We start from the raw sequence: 22,341 nt of genomic DNA on the forward strand, positions 1-22,341 counted from the left end.
AATGGTGGAACAGAGAAGATCAGGAGTGTATAAAAGGCCAGAGTGGGAGTAGCATTTAGATCTCAGAAGAGGATTGGAAATGATTCACCGTCAACTGTTCCTCAACTCAAAGATGGTGCCCATCCAGAGTTACAAATTTCTGATATAAGTCTTCCTTTAACCGAATGACTGATCTTTGACAGCATGACAGCCCACAAGATAGTGAGATGTGGAGTACAGTACTCCCTCTAAAACACGACTGTTGCGTTCTTGTGCAACCCTGCATTATAGAAAAATTGCACTTTAGAAACAGCGCTTAAAGTGTTGTCGATGTAATCGTGCAACAACCAACACACGCTTTAAATGTTTGCGCATTAGAAACAGTGTCCCCGATTCGTCAATCATTTTACAGTCAACATGTGTTAACAAAACACACATTATAGCAGAACGACATATTCAAGATCTGCTTCAATGCTGTAAATGCAGACTCGCTCCGGTGTCTTTGAAGCGTTTTCTTTGACCATCTGAAGGCTGAGAAAATAGAATCTAGCAAGAGAGATCATGTTAGTGATCCAAACTCAACACCCAATCCATTGCAGTTAATTTTTCAAAATTCTTACCTGAATGTTGCAAAGCCAGCTCAAAGGAGAACACTAACATTTGTTTGATGGTCCTTCTATTGAATCTAGGAGATGTGGGTGGAGGCAATGCTGATGGAATTTCTCTAGCACTCTTATATGTTGCTGACACACTGTCTATGTCTCCCTGCAGCACAGGGACATGTTGATGATGAAATAGAATATTTATTGCCTTGTGAAGGTTTTTGTTGTCAAACACTCACTCTTGTAGTTTATAGAAATTTGGGCTGGCTCAGCTGACCCAGTGTTGGATCTCTTAGTTTATGTTGGTCTTTCAATAGAGGTGCTACCAAGGTATAGGAGATGCTCAAAATGTTCCAGAGTCTCTCCATCCATGTGAATGGGACGTGAAATACCTGGGCCATGAATGGATTGATATGAATTTTGTCTTTGCAACACTCAAGGACAGGTTGAATTTCACATTTGTATAAATAAAGAGATCAAAAATGACTTGCAAGTCTGAAGGAAAGACAGCAATGACCCTGCAGTTTTGCAAAATGTAGTTCATATATGTCATTTTAGTTCGGGCACAGTGGCAACTGAAGTTAAAGATTTTTCCATTTGGGATTTACTTCAAGTTCACTTCAGAGGCTAGTTGATCTTTCATAGATGAATGGTTACTGACTGGGAATGTGTAAATAGTATTCGGGCTATTGCACAAATATGTGTGACACGGGTCCAGACTTCAGAACAAAGAACAATACATCACAGGAACAGGTCCCTGGGTCCACCAAGCCTGTACCAATTCCTAATTTTATTTATATTTGCTACTTATTGTCCATTCACTGTTTCTATCCTTCTGCTAACCTCCTGTTCATGTGTCAATCAAGATATGCTTTAAACATTACTAACATGCCTGTTTCCACCACCTCCACTGACAATGTGTTCCAGACACCCACCACCCTGTGTGTGAAATATTTTCCCTGCACTTCTCCCTTAAACTGTCCCCCTCTCACTTTAAACCTGTGCCTTTCACACTGAGAAAAAGCCTCTGACTCTCCACCCTATTTATGCCTCTCATAATTTTGTAGACGTCTATCAGGTTGCATCTCATCTCAGTCTTTCCAGTGAAAACAATCCAGGTTTATCTAACTCTCCTCATACTTAAAACCCTCCAGACCAGGCAACATCCTGGTAAACTTTCTCTGTATCCTTTCTAAAGCATGCACGACCAAAGCATCTAGTGGTGCGAAAACCAGAACAGCATGCATCACTCCTAACTAAAGTTTCATTATGTTGCAACATAACTTACCAACTTTTACATTCAATGCCCCAGCAGACTAAAGGAAGCGTGCTGTATGCCTTCTTGACCACCTTATCCAATAGTTTTGAAGGCACTTGTTTCAGACTTCTTACACGAAAACAGGTGCAGACATTTTGTAGAGAATCAACTGTAGAATTGTGATGAACTTTCTTGGACAGACAAAGCATTGGATACAATCCACAGAGTGTCACAATTCACCAAGTTCAATTCTGCGGCCAGGTCACTAAATGTAATGAAAAGTCCTTGGCGCTATTCTCAAAGTTTGTTTTGAATTTGTCTTGCAACCAATACAATGTTAAAGTTTCCTCTGAAAGGTGTAAAGTGACAATATGTTATAGAAAGTGGCCAATTTTGGAGAATAATACATGTCAGGATTTTCCCTTCTATGAACGAGGAGGAGAAACCTCAATGGTTCGCGTAGAATGATTCCTATCCTTCTTGGAATTTAGATTTAATTGTTATATTACATAAATCATAGCAGGGGTGGTGAGGTCTTTTCCTCCAAATCTGTATGACGCCTGCAAAGAGTCTTCATTTGTGCAAAGGTTGCCCAGCTTGAAAATCCCAGCTGGTACCATCAGGCCCACAGGCTTTGCTTTTTTTTAATTCCATGTGATTGCTTGTTATAGCTCTCCCATCAATGGTGCCCATTAATCGTACAACAGAGTATGGGGGATAGCTTGGAAAATATGAGCTGTCACTTTGGATTCACAATTAGAAGTTGTTAAAAATGTTCTCCCCAGCATTGATGGATGTTTTCATACTTTTCTGGATTTGGATGAGCTCAAGTTTATGAAGAATTCAAAATGGGTCAGCCAGGAATACATTAGAAAAGTCAAGTCTACAAGTAACTAAAACAGTAACATCAATAGATGAGCTGTGGCAGAATTGGAGTTAGATGGCATTACAAAGGTGAACACTGGTCTCAAAGCCTTGAGAAATATCACCAGCAATGTCTCCACAAAGCCAATGGCAGCATAGGTGCTTTAATACCAGTATTTTCTCTCAAGCCAACATCCCCAGAAATAAGGCCCTTGTTCAGTCCATTCAACTTCAATGGGCGGACCACATAATCGTCATGTCTGATAAAAGACATCCAAAACAAGCTCTCTGCTCCACCACGTTCCATCATGGACAGCAGAGAAAATGCATCAAGGATATCCTCAAAGCTACCCAAAAAAGGCATTATGCCCACACGGGAATCTTTTGCCCAAGATCATCCACGAAGAAACATGGGGCCAAACATTTCAAACAGCAGAAGGTGCATCTGAAAACCTGAGCAAACCATCCACCTCTTCAAACATCACCTACTCCACCTGTGGCAGAATATGCAATTCCAACGTGAAACTGTTTAGTCACCTCAGCCCAACACAACTAGATTGAAAGCAAGTCATCTTTGGTCTCAAGGAACTGCCTAAGAAGGAAGTAGGTAGGTTTAGTCCAGATTTGTAGATGAAAATTCACCACAGGGTCAAATGGGACCCAAGGATGTGAATGATATGGGTCAACCTCAGATAGCAGCCCGGAAGAAGGACAAAATCATGTGATGGCGAATAGAAGTCATGACAAATAGAATGCAATAGTTTTAAATGAACTGCAGATGACAATAATTAGGATGCAGAGTCATTAATATTCTGGCACAACATAAGGTGCAATTTTCCATGCCAGAAAATGAACATAACTGAAGTGCAACAGGGGCATTGAACAACGAGAACAAGGAGTAAATATTTCTCAGATATGTTTAAATGGATAGAACACCCATCTGACACTGAAGGCTATGTGCTCAAAACCCAGCAACCTGAGCACATAACCCAGATTGGAATTCTAGTGTGGTTCTGAGGGAGTGTTGCACTTTCAGGGGAGCCATCTTTCATATCAAAATTAAAATCACACTCTTATTTGTCCTCCCAGATGAATGCAAGGGATCCACTAGCTCTATTTAAAGGAGAACAGGGAAGTTCTCCCCAGTATACTGACAATGATACTGCCATTTTTAAGTTATTCGATAGAACACAGTGTACAGAAACAGGTCTTTCAGCTCAACTGCAGCCATGCTCCAAACAAGCCTATCAGTATATGCACCTACTCTTTTGTCCTCTAGGTAATTTATCTAGTTTCTCATTTCTATTGGTGCTGATTTATTACCCTAAATTTTAGACTCTGCACAAGAGCATTGAGTATAGGAGTTGGGAGGTAATGTTGCGGCTGTACAGGACATTGTTTAGGCCACTTTTGGAATATAGTGTGCAATTCTGGTCTCCCCCCTATTTGAAGGGCATTGTGAAACTTGAAAGGGTTCAGAAAAGATTTACAATGGTGTTGTCAGGGTTGGAGGGTTTGAGCTACAGGAAGAAGCTGAATAGGCTGGGGCTATCTTCCCTAGAGCATTGGAGACTGAGGGGTAAACATATAGATGTTTATAAAATCCTGAGGGGCATGGATAGAGTATATAGACCAGATCTTTTCCTTGGGATGGGCAGTCCAGAACTAGAGGACATTTGTTTAGGGTAAGTGGGGAAAGATTTAAAAGGGACCGAAGGGGCAATATTTTCAAGCAGAGAGTGGTGCATGTATGGAATGAGCTACCAGAGGAAATGGTGGACGCCAGTACAATTACAACATTTAAAAGGCAGCTGGATGGGTATATGAATAGGAAGGGTTTAGGGGGATATGGACTGGGTGCTGGCAAATGGGACTACATTAGTTTAGGATATCTGGTCAGCATAAATGAGTTGGACCAAGAGGTTTGTTTCCATGCTGCATATCTCTAAGTAGAAACAACACCTTCAAGTCTATCTTATCAAACATCTTAACAATTGTAAAGATCTTCATTGGGACACTGTTCAGTCTTCCCTTTTTAAGAGAAAAGAGATTTAGCCTGTTCAGTTTTTCCTAGTATTATATCATCTTAGTTCTATTATGACCTGATATGAAGCTGATAAAATGTATGTACGCATCTGTAACTGATCAGATATGAGTATATACTTTGAGGGAGTGAGTAATGAAAAAAGGCTATTACCTTTCTTGCATTTGAATTTTAAAATAAGTGCAGGATAACATTTCCAACCCACTGAGCTGTGCCAAAGCTCACAAAAAGTTGGATTAAATTTCTTCATCATCGCAAATAATAAAGGAGCCAGTGGCCCTCAACAACAAAGACACCTGGATCATGGTAATACTACTGACAGGAAGATACACAATCAGATTGTATGGGCCTGGAGCGATGTAGCTTGTCGTGGATCTTTGAAGTGCAGGCCGATTCTGTTTAGAATTACAATGCAACAGACCAAAGAAGGCATCAGTAGTCAGAAAGATCTGATCGAATCTCAGCCTTTTCCTTCTAAGATTACAGGGATATCTCTTGAGGTGATCTCAGAGGAATTCAGGATACACACTGCCAAAGCTGTCACCAGGAGGGAAGACTGAACATTATAGAAAAGCATGCAGAAGAATGCAAAGGAAGACAGCTGATATGAATGTTAGATTATCTTGATGACCTTATGCCATTCTCCAGCTCCTTCTGTTATCAGGCTGTAATATTTCCAGTGGAATTTCAAAGTAAGTCCCCATTCCAAATTTCAGAGTGCCACTTTCCACAGATAAATCAATAGCTTCTTTTAACCTTTAAAATATGCACCACAGCAACCAAGTTTGGGGTAAATTTCTAACAAATACCCACATCCCTTCCAACCTTTTTTCTCTCTATCTCATATAACTTATCAACAATAACTGACATTTATGCATCTTTAGCATAATGAGACATCACAAGACATTTCACAGCAGTTTAATAAATAATGTGATCACCAAGGCACAAGATGATATTAGGTCAGATAAAACGTTTGAGGAAAGAGACAGATTCTATGAGTCTTAAAGAAGGAAAGACAGGGAAAGAAGACAGAAAGATGCTAGGACGGATTTTCCGAATTTGTGGCCCAGTCACAGTAAGTGATGGAATTAAAATTGAGCCAGAATTAGATGAGCCCACATATCTAATGATTATTGGATTATAATATATTGTGGAAACAGGGAGGGGCAAGGCAATGGAGGAATTTAAAAACAAGGATGAAAATGCTGCCTGACCAGAGAGAACATAGGTCAGCAAACACAGAGTTGAGTAGCAAATGAGATTTACTGCAAATAAAGACACAGCTAATCGCACTTTAGATGACCCCAACTTTACAGAGCATAGAACGAAAGAAGTGGGCCATTGGAATAGTCAAGTCTAAATATAACAAAAGCACAGAAATGTAACTTCACTAGATGAGTTCAGGCAGGTGCAAATTGAGTTAAGGTGGCGGCAATAGGTGAACTTAGTGATCAGCATGAAAAAATGCAAGTCAGCAGCAGACAAATGCATTTGCAAAGAAGGATTGACAAAATTGGTCTCATCAGACATGCTGGACAAGCTAGTACGATGCAGCATTGGGATCACAGCTAACAATAAAGTAGCGTTAAGTGCCTCAAATGGGCCTTCTGTGGATACAAAGAAAGGAACAGAAAGAAAAAGCTGTAGGGTTATCAAAGGGGAACTCAAATTCAGACCACAAAGTTAGGAAGGTGGAATGAATATTGAAGGGTTGGGCAGAAGGGGTTCGGACCGTAGATTACCTTCGGGGGGGGGAGAAATGAAAGGAAGTTGGACAGCAGAACAAGTGGCCTATGACAAGTCAAAATCTAGGAATGGTAAAAAAAGTTAGTTCAGATTGCAGAGAACTGTAACTCTTCAACCATCCAAAACAGTAATTCATATATCACAGAAAGACTTCAAAAGATCCTTTATAAGCAGCTAAAGAGACAAGGATTGTCACTGGTCTGAAGTAATAGATATCTGGGCTAAATCCTTGCTTAAAGGGAGAAGGTTTACGGAGGATCTTAATTATTCAACCCATCTTGTCTGCTCTAGCTCTCTCCAAAACAAATTCATCTTGTCTCACTTCCTTTTTTTTCCTTCTAAAGGTTTCCTCCTCTTCAGATAAAGATCCCAAGTCTGTTTTCAAAGGCATGATTGCATCTGCCTCCACCGATGCTCAGGTATTTGAGATACTAATGACTCATCAGAAAAAGACTTTTTTCCACGTCATCATTGTTTGTTTTCCTGTTGGAGAGCTTATGCTCAAAACATTGATTCTCCTGCTCCTCCGATGCTGCCTGATCAGCTGTGTTTTTCCAGCACCACACTTTTTGATTCTGATCTCTAGCATCTGCAGTCCTCACTTTCTCCCACCATTGCTTCTTTTGTCAATCACCATAAATTGCCCTCAATCCTTCTGTCAGTGGAAATAGTTTCTCCCTATCCACTCTGTCCAGACCACTCACGACCTTTAACACTGCTACCAAATTTCCTCTCAACATTTTCTTCTCCAAGGAGAATAGACCCAGGTTATCCACCTAACAAAACTTTTACATTCCTGAAACTATTCCCCAGAACTTGCTGCCCCTTCTCAAATGCCTTCAAAATCTTCCAATTGTGCGGTGCACAGTTGAGGCCAAAACAGTGTTTGAGACAGATTAATCCCAATTTGTTTGGTTTTGTACTTTATTCCCCTACCTATAAAGCCTAGGATCCAATGTGCTTTAATAACTATGCTCTCAACCTGACCCTGCTACTTTAATTGATTTGTGCACATATACTCTCACATTCAACTGTGGCTACAACCCTTTAGAACTGAATTCTTTATTTCATATTATTGTTTGAGTCCTTTCCAGCAAAATTAATCACTTCCCTTCTCTTAATTAAATTTCATCTGCTACCTTCTCATTCCAGCAACCTGTTCACATCCTTTTCAAGATTAACTCTATCCTCTTCACAGTACACAACACTTCCCATTTTGTCTACCAGAGGAGACTCTGAGAAAACTTGAAGTTTATAAAAAAGAATTTCAGAGCTGACTGCACAGTGACCCATGATAAAGCAGGAGTGGGCTGAGTCACGTCGATGAAAATAGTCAAATTACCAATTGCTCACCAGGAGTGGTTAATTCTGTGGGTTAGTTTATTGATAACTGGAAGATGTACTGACCCACACGTAACAGCAAAGCAACAATGTTGTGTGTGCACAGCTTGCACAGCCACAGCATAATCTGAGGCAGAGTCGTAATACTGTACATGCATTGCACATAGAGCCCTGAAAGATGAACGCTCGGTAAACATACAACATTCCCCTCCTTGTCAAAGAAAGTTTAACTATTTATCATAATAAGTGTCTATAACATTTAAGGTGTTTGCTGATAAATCTGGGTCTTGTGATACTAATCTTTTTTTGGAGCAGCTGTTGATTGCCACAGTCAGTGCTGATATTCTCTGCTCCCCTTTGTGTTGTCAAGTTTTTATTTCATGGACTCCAATTAATATTCAACAATTTCTTTATTCTGACACACTAGAGTCATGTTTCCTTCCAAGTTAGATACTGAGTGTAATTTTGAATAGTTCAGATCTTTTTTGGATTTTACTGGTTTGATCCTCAAGAGTTTCCAGCTTCTTTTGAAATTTCTGATTTTACTCCAGGGATTCTTCTCATCACAGAATCTCTCATGTGGAATGAAGCTATTTGGCCCATCAAAACTGCGTCAACCCTCCAAAGAGCACCCCAACTAATCCCATCACTCCCTACCACACCCTATCCTCATAACCGCACATTTAGCATAGTCAACTAACCTTGCCAGCACATCCCTGAGTACTAAGGTATAATTTAGCTTGGCCAATCCACCTTACCTGAACATCTTTGGACCGTGGGAGGAAAGTGGATAACCAATGGAAACATATGGAGACACACAGAGAATGTGCAAATTCCACACAGTTACCAAAGACTGGAATCAAACTTGAGTCCTTGATGCTGTGAGGCAACAGTGCTAATCACTGAGCCACCATGCCACCCACTCTTCTGATTCTATCAAAGTTTTAATTAATAGAATTAAAAGAATGGGTGGCAGTTAGTCCAATATATTTTTTCCTTCAGAATCTGTTGTAATAACTGTCCAGCCCGTCAATATTTTTTTACCCCCTCTCTGTGAAGCCTGGAGCATTTTCATTTGCTCCTACAGTTTAGTCTATTCTGTCCTACTCAAATTATTTCACTAGACCATCACTGCTGACACATATTTCCAAAATAATTGTCTCATGAGTTATTTGCAGCTCCTGAGCTATTTCTGAAGGTCTGCCGTTTCTGCTAGCATTAATTTGACCAAGCCCTGCTTTACTTGTGAATTACTCCAAGTCTTTCTGCAAACTGGCTATATGTTAATTGGATTGATATTATAATAGTTCATCATCCTTTCTTTCTTTTTCAGCTGTTTATTTATCTCTGCAAGCTGAGCAGAGGTTTGTCCCCAAGGACTTCATCTTCTTAGAGATGGCAACCTTAAGTCTACATTTATCCCAAGGTTGTAAATCAGTCTTTTCCTATTGAACTTTAATTTTTCCACTAATCGAGAAAAAGCGAGGATTTCTGTTCTTCTTTCATATTCAGTTTTGCACCTGTTTCTTAAATACTCTGCTCATTTTCTGTTGTGTCTCTGATGTTTGACTGACTTCATAGATTGTAACTAGCAAGAGGTCACAGCACACTGGCAGTTATTGGTCCAGCAGTGTCAATGATGTGAAACATCTGTGATTGATTGGCAGATTGATTGTACTTATATGCCAGCACCAATGATCTTAAACATGGAAGTTATGAACACATATGCTCCAAGTTTGACAATCATAGGTTTCATCATGGCTTCCCACGTCCGCATGTACATGATTTAAGAAATGCAGCAGTAATACATTGATATTTGCCCCTTATCAATCTAAGCCAATAACAAATAGTCACCAATAATTTGAGGACCGATAGTTAAAATTTTTACAAACACTTCAGGTTCTGTGATGACATTGATGTATTTCACAAGATTGGCAGTGTGAAACATGTAATCACTACTTTTTAGCTTATCACATACATTGTCAGATTCTGGTTTGGTAATCACTTCATGTATACACCTCTGGCAGGATACCAGATAATCTTCATTATAGCTGGAAAATATTTGAGAACTGTCTGTTTGGGTTGGTGCAGCCTTCTCTGCCACATGCCTTGCAAAATTAATTGAAAGTTGGGCATTTCCTTGGTGAAAAGATGGTGGAAACAGAGTCTTTGAATATCCTTAAGGTACAGGTAAATAGATTCTTGTTGAACCAGAAGATGAAAGGTTACTAACGATAGGCAGGAATTCTGGATTTGAGGTTATAATCAGATAAGTCGATCTTACTAAATGGAGAACAGGCTCAAAGCACTGAATGACCTACACATGCTCCCACTTCATATATTTACATGTAGAATGCCAAATCTTATACATTTCCCACTGTGTTTGAGTGTTCTAGCGATTCTGTCAATTGGAAATATTGTTTATCTAGGTTGAGTAAGTTTCGTCAACCCGCGAGTATCACTTTGTATTTACGTCTTTCCATCAATCACTCTTCAATATCTTAGATTTGCTATGTAAACCTTCCTAGAAAGCTTTGATGGAGGCAAATGCCATCACCAACCCAACAAAACATTTGCTCGTTCTTCATCTTAAAAATCATATAATGAGCCCTTTACTCTGCATTTGTTCACAATGTGGTCTGTGGATTGTATAGGTTTCTACCTAAATAACGTGAATTCTAGTCAATGAATGCAGAAGTTAAATCTGACTCTAAATTGGTCTTCTGATGTGGTTCATATTTTCTGGGGCTCTTTTAGCTCCTTGCGTGTTATCATGATGCTTTAAGCCTGTGTAGACACATGTCCCCCGTTGTTTAGCAAACTTTAATGGCACGTGTTTCTGAATCAAGCACACTTGAATGTATGAAATAATAGCTCTGAATGCTGTTTAAATATTTCCAATTCTGTTCGGAGGTCTGCTTTGTCCTAATTTAAATTAGGGAATTTTGTGGACATTCTGGTGATATGCCTTTGACCATCTCTTGTTGACAGTCAATCTGACATCACTCTAATTATCTGCCTTTATCAAACTGGTCTCTTGATAGGGGGATGTCTCTTTACAAGTAAGTTGTGTTTTCAACATCACCAACACTGTAACAAACAAAGATATTGAGGTCTTTTGAGCACTTGTGCACAATTTCATATTGTCAATCATGTAATTCACCTGCAGATTAACTTGTCTGCTGACTGTTCAAGCACAACAGGTCTCATCAGCACAATTTTTCACTGTTGTTCACCATATCATGTTAAAGGTAATGCATGCATGTAACATGGTTAAATAAGAGGCCAGGAGTTATAGGGAGGCAATTATTGGGATGAGTATAAAGCAGGAAGATGTGTAAGATTCACATTGAGGAACTTTGAACATTCTATACAGAGTGAAAATAAAGTGAAATCAGAGGGACTGGCATGAAGGCTACTCAAATGATCTTAGCAATATTAATTTTCAAGTGACCTGTGGAACTTGCAGGTATTGAAGTATGTCACCTTAGGTTAACCTATGATGTTAGAAGCAAGACATTAAGCTACTTAGCGGTTTGATTCTCACTTCGAGAATTGATGGTTAGCAGACTAATGTATTGGCAGTTGGAGTGAATGAGAAACTGATGTCAATACCACAGGAAATGGGCCCTCTTGTGACACAGTGGTAATGTCCCTACCACTGGATCAAGAGGCCTGGGTTCAAATCCCACTTGTTCCTGAAGTGTTTAATAACATCTCTGAACATTATTTGAAGATGGGTGTTGGACCGGGTTGTACAAACTTAAAAATCGCACAACACCAGGTTATAGTCCAACAGGTTTAATTGAAAGCACTAGCTTTCGAAGCGCTGCTGCTTCATCAGGTGGTTGTGGAGCACACAATTCTCTGCTCAGGTTGATTAGAAGAATAAGTTAATTAAAAAAACACAGGATGAACCTGCACCATTGAGGAAGAGATGACATAAGTAATGGGTAGAAGAAATAAAGCATTATAGCTGTAGAATAAGCCAAACATAATAATTTTTTTATTAGACCCAGCCTATCACTAACCTATCAATTTTGTATATTGATGTATGCATAATAGCAACAGAAACAACTTTCATTTACACAGCACTTTTAATATAGTAAAACAGAAGTATTAGTAAACAACATTTGACACCAAGCCATGTTAAAATTTATTAGCATATGCCCAAAATCTGCTCAAGGAGATAGGCTTGAAGGAGCATTTTCAGGGAAGTAGGGAGGTTACAGAAGTGCAAAGGTTCAGGGGAATTTTCCAGAGTTAAGAGCTAAAGTTGCTGATCGCATGATGACTAATGGTAGAATATTGAGAATTTGCAAGTGACCAGAACTGAAGGGTCATAGAAATTTCAGGGAGCTGTTGAGGAAGTTACAGAAACAGAGAGTGGCAGGGCCACAGAGAAATTCAAAAACAAAGATAAGCATTTTAAAAATCAAGGCATTGCCAGATCAGGGGTCAACGTTGGGTCATGAGCGTAGGATTGGACAAAGTTATGAACAAGACTCTGGTTTATTTGGGACATAAAGAGAAGAATTTTGAGGAGTTTAAGTTTATGAGAATGGAGGATGTGAGATCAGTCAGAAGAGAAGTGGGACTGTCAAAGAGATATACAAAATGGAAACAGACTCTTCAATCCAACCAGTCTGTGCTGACCATAATCCCAAACTAAACTAGTCCGACCTGCCAGCACTTGGCCCATATCCCTCTGAACATTTCTTATTCATGTATTTATCTAAATGTTTTTTAGATGTTGTAACTGTACCAACATTCACCACTTCCTCTGGAGGTTCATTCCACACATGAACCACTCTCTATTAAACCAAAATGTTGCAAAGACACGACTCACACTGTGACTAGCAAGTATGGTTATTTACCATACTTCTTGGAGGAAGAGATTCCTCAAATAAGGAATTTTAAGCATGCTAATTTCCTAGCTGTCAACTGCCAATTTAGCCATCACATAAGCTAGGTTTGCAGGAGGGACAACTGTTCGTCAAGGACAACCTGTCTTTTAATGGGTTCTACATCTCTATTTGTAAAAAATATTTTGAAGTTTATTACTGATATAGGAGACAAAAGAAAAAATTGCTCGACATCAAAGTCCATGCAAACCTAATCAAATCTAATACTTAGAATCATAGAACACAGCACAGAAGGTGGTTAGTTGGACTGGTTAAGTTCATGTGGCACTCTGCAAGAGCAATTTCACCAGTTTCATGTCCCTGCCCTTTCGACTTGAGTAGCATCATCTGTTTACAAGCAAGGTAAAATGGGACAGTTCAAAGGACTGAGTTCCTAAGCCTTGCAAGAATTTGTACTATCCCTCTAGTCCTTCTGAACTGATATGAGACTGCAATCTGTTTCTATTGCAATCTGCTTTTATGCTGTTTCTATTGCAGATTTGGCACTTTTTAAATTGTGTGTGGAATGACACTGAAAACATTCAGTAACTTCTAGTAGTTTGTTTGCTAATAATTTCTAAATAGTTTAACCAATTCCTAAACCAGAGGGATAGCCATGCATTAGACAAATTCGTTGTTACTTGTTATTATTTACAGTATTCTCTGTCAATGTCCCAGGACCAAGGCAGTACAATGCTGCAATAGGTTTGAAGCTATGGTTCCTATAGGATCACTTCAGAGGCAAATACCCAATAAAGAAATTTGGTGAGTAGAAGCAATCGAAGAGTTACGAACTAATGTGAGTTCTTGTATGTGCATGGGAAAGATGGGACTGGCACACACCCACAAAAGAATGCTGCATATCAGCTAGAATATTACGCGATTTACAATAGCTATCATTAAATGATGCCAAGCCAATTTTCTGCTTATCAAGCAACATGGGAAAGCTAATTGCAATGGCATTGGTGGTCTCTGCCACTGGCCGAAATAATTCAGGAAAAGCCCAGCAACCCCTCAAAAGTGCACTTCCACAAAAAATCAGTGCTCCCCATTCTCTAAGGTGCCTTTCTTTGAAAATAATTTAATGCACACTTAAATGTCAAGGATATCATAAATTAGAGAACTGGGCACAACCAAAGGCTGCGCACTCAATCTGCACACAAGATGCATTGTGATCCTTCAGCCCGAGAATGCCAGATCCAGGCACTTAAAACTCAAATAATTTTGGAAATCTGACACCTTGGCCAACAGAATTGTTTGTTCTATTTAAGACATAATCACTTAAAGAAATTCAACAAGTGACTGACTAGGAGCAGGCTACGTCAAACATTATTTTCAAAAATTGAATCAAGTTCCCCCCAATAAAGAGTCCTACAGAAGAGTTAGTGAAGTGATTAATGACTTCAGGCAAAATGTTGTCTCAAACATAATGGTCAGCCTGAACTGACCAAGATAATAGTGCATGGAATCCACTGATCATTAAAGCTAAGAGCAAATGGTAGATTAGTCGAAGAGTTACAAAGTAATTTCAGAGATTCACTGATTTAACTTCTCCAAAATGTTTGCCGATCTAAGCCATCTTCAAGTAAATAGAAGCAGAAAGGGTGGAAAATAATAAAGTAAATTAAGTGGCTGCTTCAAACAAAGCCTGCAGCAGTTGGGAACGAGATTACAACACCATGTACAAGTTAGAACAGTAGTTTTGCAATCTCTGTGGAGGAAATTCTACTGAATATTTTTGGCAAAGCTCCCAGTTGGGGACGTGTGTATGGAAATCCAGTGTCCTCTCTCCCACAGCAACTGCTGTCTATTCATTTCAGTGGGAAGGACAGCAACATTAGAAACTGTCATCAGCTGCCAGTAATTTCATTTCATTCTGTGTCATACCCAATCCCTAAAACATAAACACAGTTTAAAATTCAAATTTTTGAAAATTCTTCACTTCCAACGCATGCAAACTGGAATGCTGAGCTCTAATTAACATAATAGCCCATCTAGAGCATCTCGAGTTAACAAGGCATCCTTTTTTACTTCTATCAAAGCAAAGCTTACTGTAATGGGTACTGTAAGGTTTCAGAATAACTGTTCATTTTCGTACTGCAGCAGCTTTTCCCATATTCATATGCAAAGCTGACAAATGCAACCAGATCCGAACAAAGGCACCTTTCACTAGGACAGTGAAAAATAATGCCTTTCAATTCAAATAACAAGGCTTATAGAGACAGTGTGCAAATTAGGACACTTCTATCTCCCATCAAAACGATGTAACAGCAGGTGTCAGTGCAAGTTATGCTAATTGCCAATTTTGCCATTTGTGCAAACATAAAACATCATCTTCTGTGCTAGTACTTAGTTGGCAGGCAATAAAAACTGGCAGCATTTCAGTTTCACTACCCACACTGACTTGAAAGTAATTCTGTTAAAGTGGGATTCTTAATTTGGGTAATGCAGTAAACACAAATGCACTACATTTCAAAAGAACAAGAGTTTATATTCCTCATGTGTTTTCAGTAAAATGTAGCTGAAAATCCTGTGCTGAAGAGCTGCAAGTAGTATTAAAATGTATTGAAAATGTATACTCATGTACACAAATAAAACAGACAATACCAAGAATGTCTCAGCAAGTTAGTCAGTCAGCAGACAGGAATAATGTTATGAGTAGGATACTACATCAGATTCCATGTTTAATTTTAATAGAAGGTACACACGATGAGTGCCCCAAATCACACCCATAAGTGAAGAACTTATGTTTATACCATGACTTTCGAGACATTAGGATGGCCCAGAGTGCTTTGCAGCTTTCCACAACCAGCAGTGTGATAATTTATTGTTTGTTGGTTAATGGATAAAAGAATAAACATTCTCTCAGTATTGTACAGCTAGAAACAGCATTTCAGTTAAATTTTGGAAGGGACCTTGAAACTACAACCTTTGGCTTCAGAGGTGTGTGCACTGCTCAATGACCCACAACCACAACATGAAACAGCTGACAACACAAAGAGGACCCTCAGAATTGACAGATTGGGAATATATGTTCCTTCTGGTTCCAAATGAAGTAATCGTTTTCTCCGAAGTTTATTTTTCCTTGGCAGCTTCTCACAAGGATTTATCAATCATGGACCTGTTCCATTTTAGTTTTAATGATAGTCCAAAGTGACAAAGGGTCAAGCAGAGATAGAGATGCAAAATGGGTGCAAATGAAGATATGCAAATAAGAAAATGGGTTCACTCTACTGAGAGCTAAGCCGACAAGTTACAACCAAGAGACACTAATGGTGGAGGGTGGGTGTAAGAAAAAATAGAAGACAAAAGTAATGCTGTAAAGTTGTGGAAATCAATATCAAATCCATGAGACTGTAAAGTCCCTAAGCAGAAAATGAAATGTTGTTCTTTCAGCGTGCATCAAGTTTAATTTGAACACTGGCATGCCCAAGATGGAAATGTTTGCGTGGGTGCAAAGTAGTTTGTTGAAATGGCAGGCGACTGGAAGGTCAGGGTCACTCCTGTAGAAAGATCGTCGGTGTTCTGCAATGTGGTCATGCAGGGATCAGTTCCTGCAGAATGCTAACAAAGAGTGAAGTGGAGGATGTGGTTGGTGGTTGTATTCTGCTAGAGATGGTATAGCTAGTGATGGAGGATGATCCTTTGAATGCAGAGAAGATGTCAAGTGAGGTCTATTATTATTCTGGAGGGAGGGGAAGGGATGAGGGCAGAAGTGTGAGAGATGGATCAGACATGTTTCAGGGTCCTATCAGCCACATTAGGATCGAATCTTCGGTCAAGAAAAGGAGAGCTTCACGCTGGAGGCAGCTCAATGAAAAGTGGCATTATTGGGACAGATGCAAAATGGAATCCTTGCTGGAAGCAGCATGTGAGTAAGTCTAGATAAGGTAACTGTGGGAGTCGGTGGATTTATATTGGATAGTAGAGGACAGCTTATCCCCAGAAATAGAAACAGAGAAGGAAGAGGAGGATGGAAATTGGAAGCAAAATTGATTACTTTGATCCTTTTGACAACCCTCTGACACAATAATGTTCTCTCCATCTTGTGCAAAAAGATCCACCCCTAATTCTGGACTCACAAATAGAAGAATCATCCTTTCTATGTCTGACTTGTCAAAACATTTTTGGGTCTTTTACAATTTAATCAAGTTACCCTAGGCCTTCTAAGCACCAATGTTTGAAAGAAACTATCCTCATAAGACAGACCACTCATTCCAGCTATCAATCTGGAACACCTTATCTGAACTGCCTCCAATGCATTTACATCCCATCTTAAATAAGAACACTATAGTTCTCTTCCTTTAGCCACTGCAAAAACACATCTTAGTTGTCAGGTGTAGTCAGAACTTCCTTGCAGCCCAAATCTAACTTTTGCCAAAGGCACAGCACCACATACATTGGCACATACACTGAATGGTTTAGTTTATTGCTATGCCTGTGCCACATCTTTTTAAAGAATTATTTTGTATTAAGGAAAACAGCTGACACCAGCTTTGTCTGAAACTGCCGCAAAACCCAAAACAATTTTTCACCACAGTTACATGTGGACAGCAATAGGCACATTGCCATCCTGATAGTTGCAAGATGCCATCGTGAAATTGTCAATTAATCCTAACATTCACACAGTGGCTAGAAATACTAAGGTGTGTAACCTCTCTCCGTATTCCCCAAAACTGTTTCCAATTTACAAGGCACAAGTCAGGAGAGAGATTGAATACTCCCTCCTTCAATATATCCCCAATAACACTCAGCAAACTTGACACCATCCAGAACAAAACAACCTGCTTGATGGGCACCACATTCACAAGCATTCACTCCTTCCACCACCAACGCTCAGTAGCAACAGTACATATTATCTACAAGATCCACTGCAGAAAGTCATCAAAGTTCCTTCAACAGCATCTTCCAAAACCACAAGGACAACAATATATGGGAACACCACTGCTGCAAGCTCTCCTTCAAGTCATCCTGACTTCAAAATATATTGCCATTCCTTCACTGTCACTGGGTCAAAATCTTGGAATTCCATCCTTAAGGGTAATGTGGGTCAACTCACAGTACATAGATTGCAATGATTCATGAAGACAGCTCAAAACCACCACCTGCTCAAGGGCAACTAGAGACAGGCGATTAATGCTAGCCAGCAGGGAACTCCTACATCCAACAAATGAAAAGAACAAAATTTTATTTTCTCAAAGTATCGTTGCATTTGAATGATACAATACTGACTGGCTGGCGGGTTCTAACTTCCCACTGCAGAGGAATAAAATCTTCAAGACCAAAATATTTAACATTGCTGAGAACACTCTGGAGTTTCCACCCTGTGAATACATGAACATCACCATCTTTATTACAAGTAGTAGCCACACTGTTGCTTTAAAAAGCCCTGCAAAGCTCTAATCTTGCACGTGCCGTGTTCCAAGTAGTGGTGCACTAGCCTTAAACACGGTGTCCCTAACACATACTGACCCAGAATTGTGTCTAGTCAGGTCATCATGGGAGTCCTTTAAAAATGGCAGATGATTCAAAGATGCATCCATTATATCGTGTGAGTATGGCTTATGGCAACCAAGGTTCTTTATATTTGAAAAGGAATGGTAACTTTCTTGTTCATATGTAAAGTAGACCCAAGTAACTTTTATAAATTTCCCACTGCAAACCTTTTGCTCTCTCTTAAAATGCCACTAAAATCAAGACATAAGTCTAAACAAAATAATGAAAATTCCTTGAACATTTTCTACTTATCCAACTACATCTGCTTAGCCCACAAAACAATTCTAAACAATTGTAATCGGCATTTTCAGCACAATATTCTAGATAGTATTCTGGGAAAAAAAATGCCTATAGTTTTATTTTGACCCATATTAACAGCACAAATATTCATGGTCTTTGAAATGCATTCAACTAGATAACTCAGAAAACGACAATAAACAGAGATGTGGTTTGTTACGTGTTCAACCCTGCCAACCTATTTCAATATTTTTGCATTTGAATATTATTTTACTAAGAGATGCAAACACGCACAGGAATATTAGCACTTTTTCCTCATTTCTCCTAGCTTTAACTATAGGGATGTTTTGAAACAGAAATTTACCTGAAAGTATATTTGAAGTTATTGCACATGATCACTTGCGCTCTATTTAAGTTTATCAACCATTTTGTATGCATGGTTTAATTTTTGCACAAATTAAAAAGTACTCTTTGTGATCGCACTTCATTTAATAGCTATGTAATATATGTTGTAGTAAGAGATAAGAAACAATATTAATCAATATTTGATCCAGAACCTCTGTTCTCTAAATCGTGAATCATGTTTCATGAAACATTTTTATAGTGGATGCTTCAACACATGATATCAAGATTCTAAATGCCCCAAGATAATTCCACACAATGCAACAGGAAACAAATTTCATGAATAAAGGTACCAGCTGATAGCGTGCTTAGCCATACAATCCAGAGGCCAATCTAGGGTCTGAGCTGACTTTCCAAATAAATATCAGGCAGATCTGCAGCTGCAGAGCTACAATTAGTCCCACTGTTCTTATGCTCAGCAGCAAAGAAGGAAAGTGTTAATTAGTCAAGAATCCTAGTCTAAACTGTTGTGCAGCCACTTAATCACTACATATGTGTACTTTCTAAGAGCAACCAAACAGAGTCCAGGCTTAGACCATAAGACCGAGGAGCAGAAGTTCGGCTATTCAGCCCATCGCATCTGCTCCGCCATTCAATTATGGCTAGCAATAATTTTCTAACCTTGCATACAAGAAATACGTGCAAACACAATTAAGGATGGTCATTGAATTTGGGGTTCCCAGTAATGTTCACATGCTATAAATGAATTATTTAAAAAACAAACTCCAAAGACAGTCATCCATACACTGTTTCACTCTCCACAGATGCCATCAGTCTGCTGGGTGCCTTCCGCATTTTCTGTTTTTTAATCAGATTTCCAAGATATACAGAATTTTGCTTTTATAAATCAAACATACATCGCCATCTCACATTCAAATTTTTCTATGAACATATTTCTTATAAATCTCAATTGAAATAAAAATGTGGTTGATGGTGTATGAAGCACAATGAAAATTGTGCTATCACCTCCGTCAAAAAACACTGTAAGGAGTTAATTCAATTCTCATGCTTCTCATTGCATGGTGAAGAAGTATCTTGGGGCATTTAGAAACTTGATATGGTGTGTTGTATAAATCACCATAAAACTATCTAATAAGAATAAAATGTGCTAAATGTTGTCAGGACTAATATCTGACAAAACTTGACATAGGAAACATTAGATCAGGTGACCAAATCGTGCTGAAAAAAACAGCTTCTACAGGTCAACTTAGAATCATAAAATCAGAGAATCCCTATAATGTGGTAAGAGGCCATTTGTCCCATCAAGGCTGCACCTGCCCTCCAAAGTGCATCCCAACCAGACCTAATCTTTTCCCACATCCTCGTAACCTCATTCTTACTATGGGTCATCCAACTGACCTATGGAAGGAAACTGAAGCATCCGGCAAAAACCAATGTAGACATGAGGGTAACATGCAAACTCCACACAGTCAGTCACCCAAGGCTGGAATCAAGCGCAGGTCCCTCCCGCAGTTAGACAACTGGTGCTAATCACAGAACCACTGCAATGCCCTACTTAAAGGGCTTGAAGGAGGAACGAGAGGTAAAGAAATAGAATAATTTAGGGAAGGAATTCAAGAGATTGAGTCAAGGTTGCTAAAGCCAAAATCTCCAATAATTGATCAAAGGAAGAGAGGGATGCACAAGAGATCAGATTTGAAGGAGCGCAGAAATCGCAGGAAGTTCTAGGGATGAAGGTTACAGAGATAAGGAATGGTGGTGGAACGATTTGGATAAAAGGAGTTGAAGTTTAAAGTCTAAATCAACATAATGCAGTTCTTTGATTTGTAGAATAGTGATCTTATTTATATTAACAGGTACCATGACTCCGTGTTTCAAATCTTTCTATGGGGAAGAACTTTAAGTATTGACACAGTCCTGAGGCCAATGCTTCAATTTTCAAAATACTGCTGCCTACATGTTCATGCGCATTCTCAAAAGTAAGTGACTTTGCATGGCCAAGCACAGATCAACCACTTAAATTCTTTTTGTTCCTGCTAAATTAATGTTAAGTTGCTCCAAATACCTGCGAAAATCTAATTTGTAAATTAGGCAGTATCCGTGGGAACTGCAGGAACAGTCTTCCATGTGGAAGCTCCAGACATACATCTGGAGTGAGGTACTCTACAACCCCCGCCAAGGATGTAGAGCAGATCCATGGATCCCAAAGCCCCAGAGCAGCTCTCAGGCCCAGTTCAAAGTCGCAGTTCTTTCCTACAAAGCTGCTCCAAGACGCTCCTCATCAATATCATCGCCAAGGGGCCTGTTAGGGAGGGAAGCCCAACAGCAGAGAAAATCAGTGTGTTTTATTTTGACAAGTATGTTCGTTGAGTTATTTTTCTTCATTAAATTCACGCGTACTTGCAGGGAAAATGTCTCTTCTCGACATGTTCTTATCATTTAAGCTATTTTTTCAAATGCTTATCAAATGCAAATTTTCTAAGAAGGATTGCAGATTGTTGGCATCCACATTCTTTTTAGTTTTTACGTCACCAAATATATTTCAACACTCTTAATTTAAGAAACATCTGTGCATAATTGTGTTTTGCCTGCGTAACAGTCACTTCAAATGTGACTCTCTGCATGGATTTCTATGATGTCTTTTAATTTAAGATTCAATGTAGACATTCAGAACTATTCCTACAAGCTACCAAAATGATTAAATTACAATTTCAAAACACTTAGGGAAAATAATAAATGCAGGATTAACTATGTGACATTTAATATAAATGACAGTCATACAATCCTGGATATATGCAGAAGCAATAGCTCGTAATTCTTCGAGAAAAAAACAAGTGATGCAAAGGAAGTTCTAATGACTGAGGTGTGGTTGGTAAATTTTTATCTGGTGTGCATTATTTTGCTGATTTGCTTGTCCTTCCCCTCTCTAAGAAGTTCAGATTCCAGCTGGAATATAGCTCCATGCATGGCAATTTCCACCAATATTTCACATAATGACCATTTTTCTTATTCAAAACAATCAGCCCAGAAACTTGCTCTTTTGCTAAGGAACACTGCACTTCTGAACCTGATGCTGCTATCATTACCACAGCCTGTCTAAGTTCCCCAACAAACCTAGAGACAGTGAAACAAATTGTATTGTCTTAATTAAGAATACAACAGAGATAAAAATTAAGGATCTTTGGTCTTTATGTTAACACATGATTGATGCCTTTGTTATTTTAGCCACTGTAAGACCCATTGAACTGTTTGATCAGTGATATCTTCATACTTATGGTAATTGTGAACGCAAGAAAAAGTATGCCTCTCCCACTGCACACTTGTTCAATGAGCTTTTGTATTCTGCGATTGGCTTATGACTGTTATCACAGATAAGCTGCTGTCCCACAGCAATGCACATCAGTGGCAAGCCAGAATCACTAATTTTCTGTATCTTCAATCCACTGCATCGCCATTTCACAGATAAATTCAATTCTGACCATAATTCAGGTCTGTAATACAAGACTG

General features: G+C 39.1%; 1 protein-coding gene across 1 annotated transcript in view; it reads right to left on the reverse strand.

The window, feature by feature from the left end:
* lmf1 (lipase maturation factor 1) overlaps window positions 1–22,341 on the reverse strand; it is a 584,123-nt gene that overhangs the window by 300,477 nt on the left and 261,305 nt on the right. The window lies entirely within an intron of this gene.

The sequence above is a fragment of the Hemiscyllium ocellatum genome, chromosome 20 (genome assembly GCF_020745735.1).
Source record: "Hemiscyllium ocellatum isolate sHemOce1 chromosome 20, sHemOce1.pat.X.cur, whole genome shotgun sequence".
Taxonomy (NCBI): Eukaryota; Metazoa; Chordata; class Chondrichthyes; order Orectolobiformes; family Hemiscylliidae; genus Hemiscyllium; species Hemiscyllium ocellatum.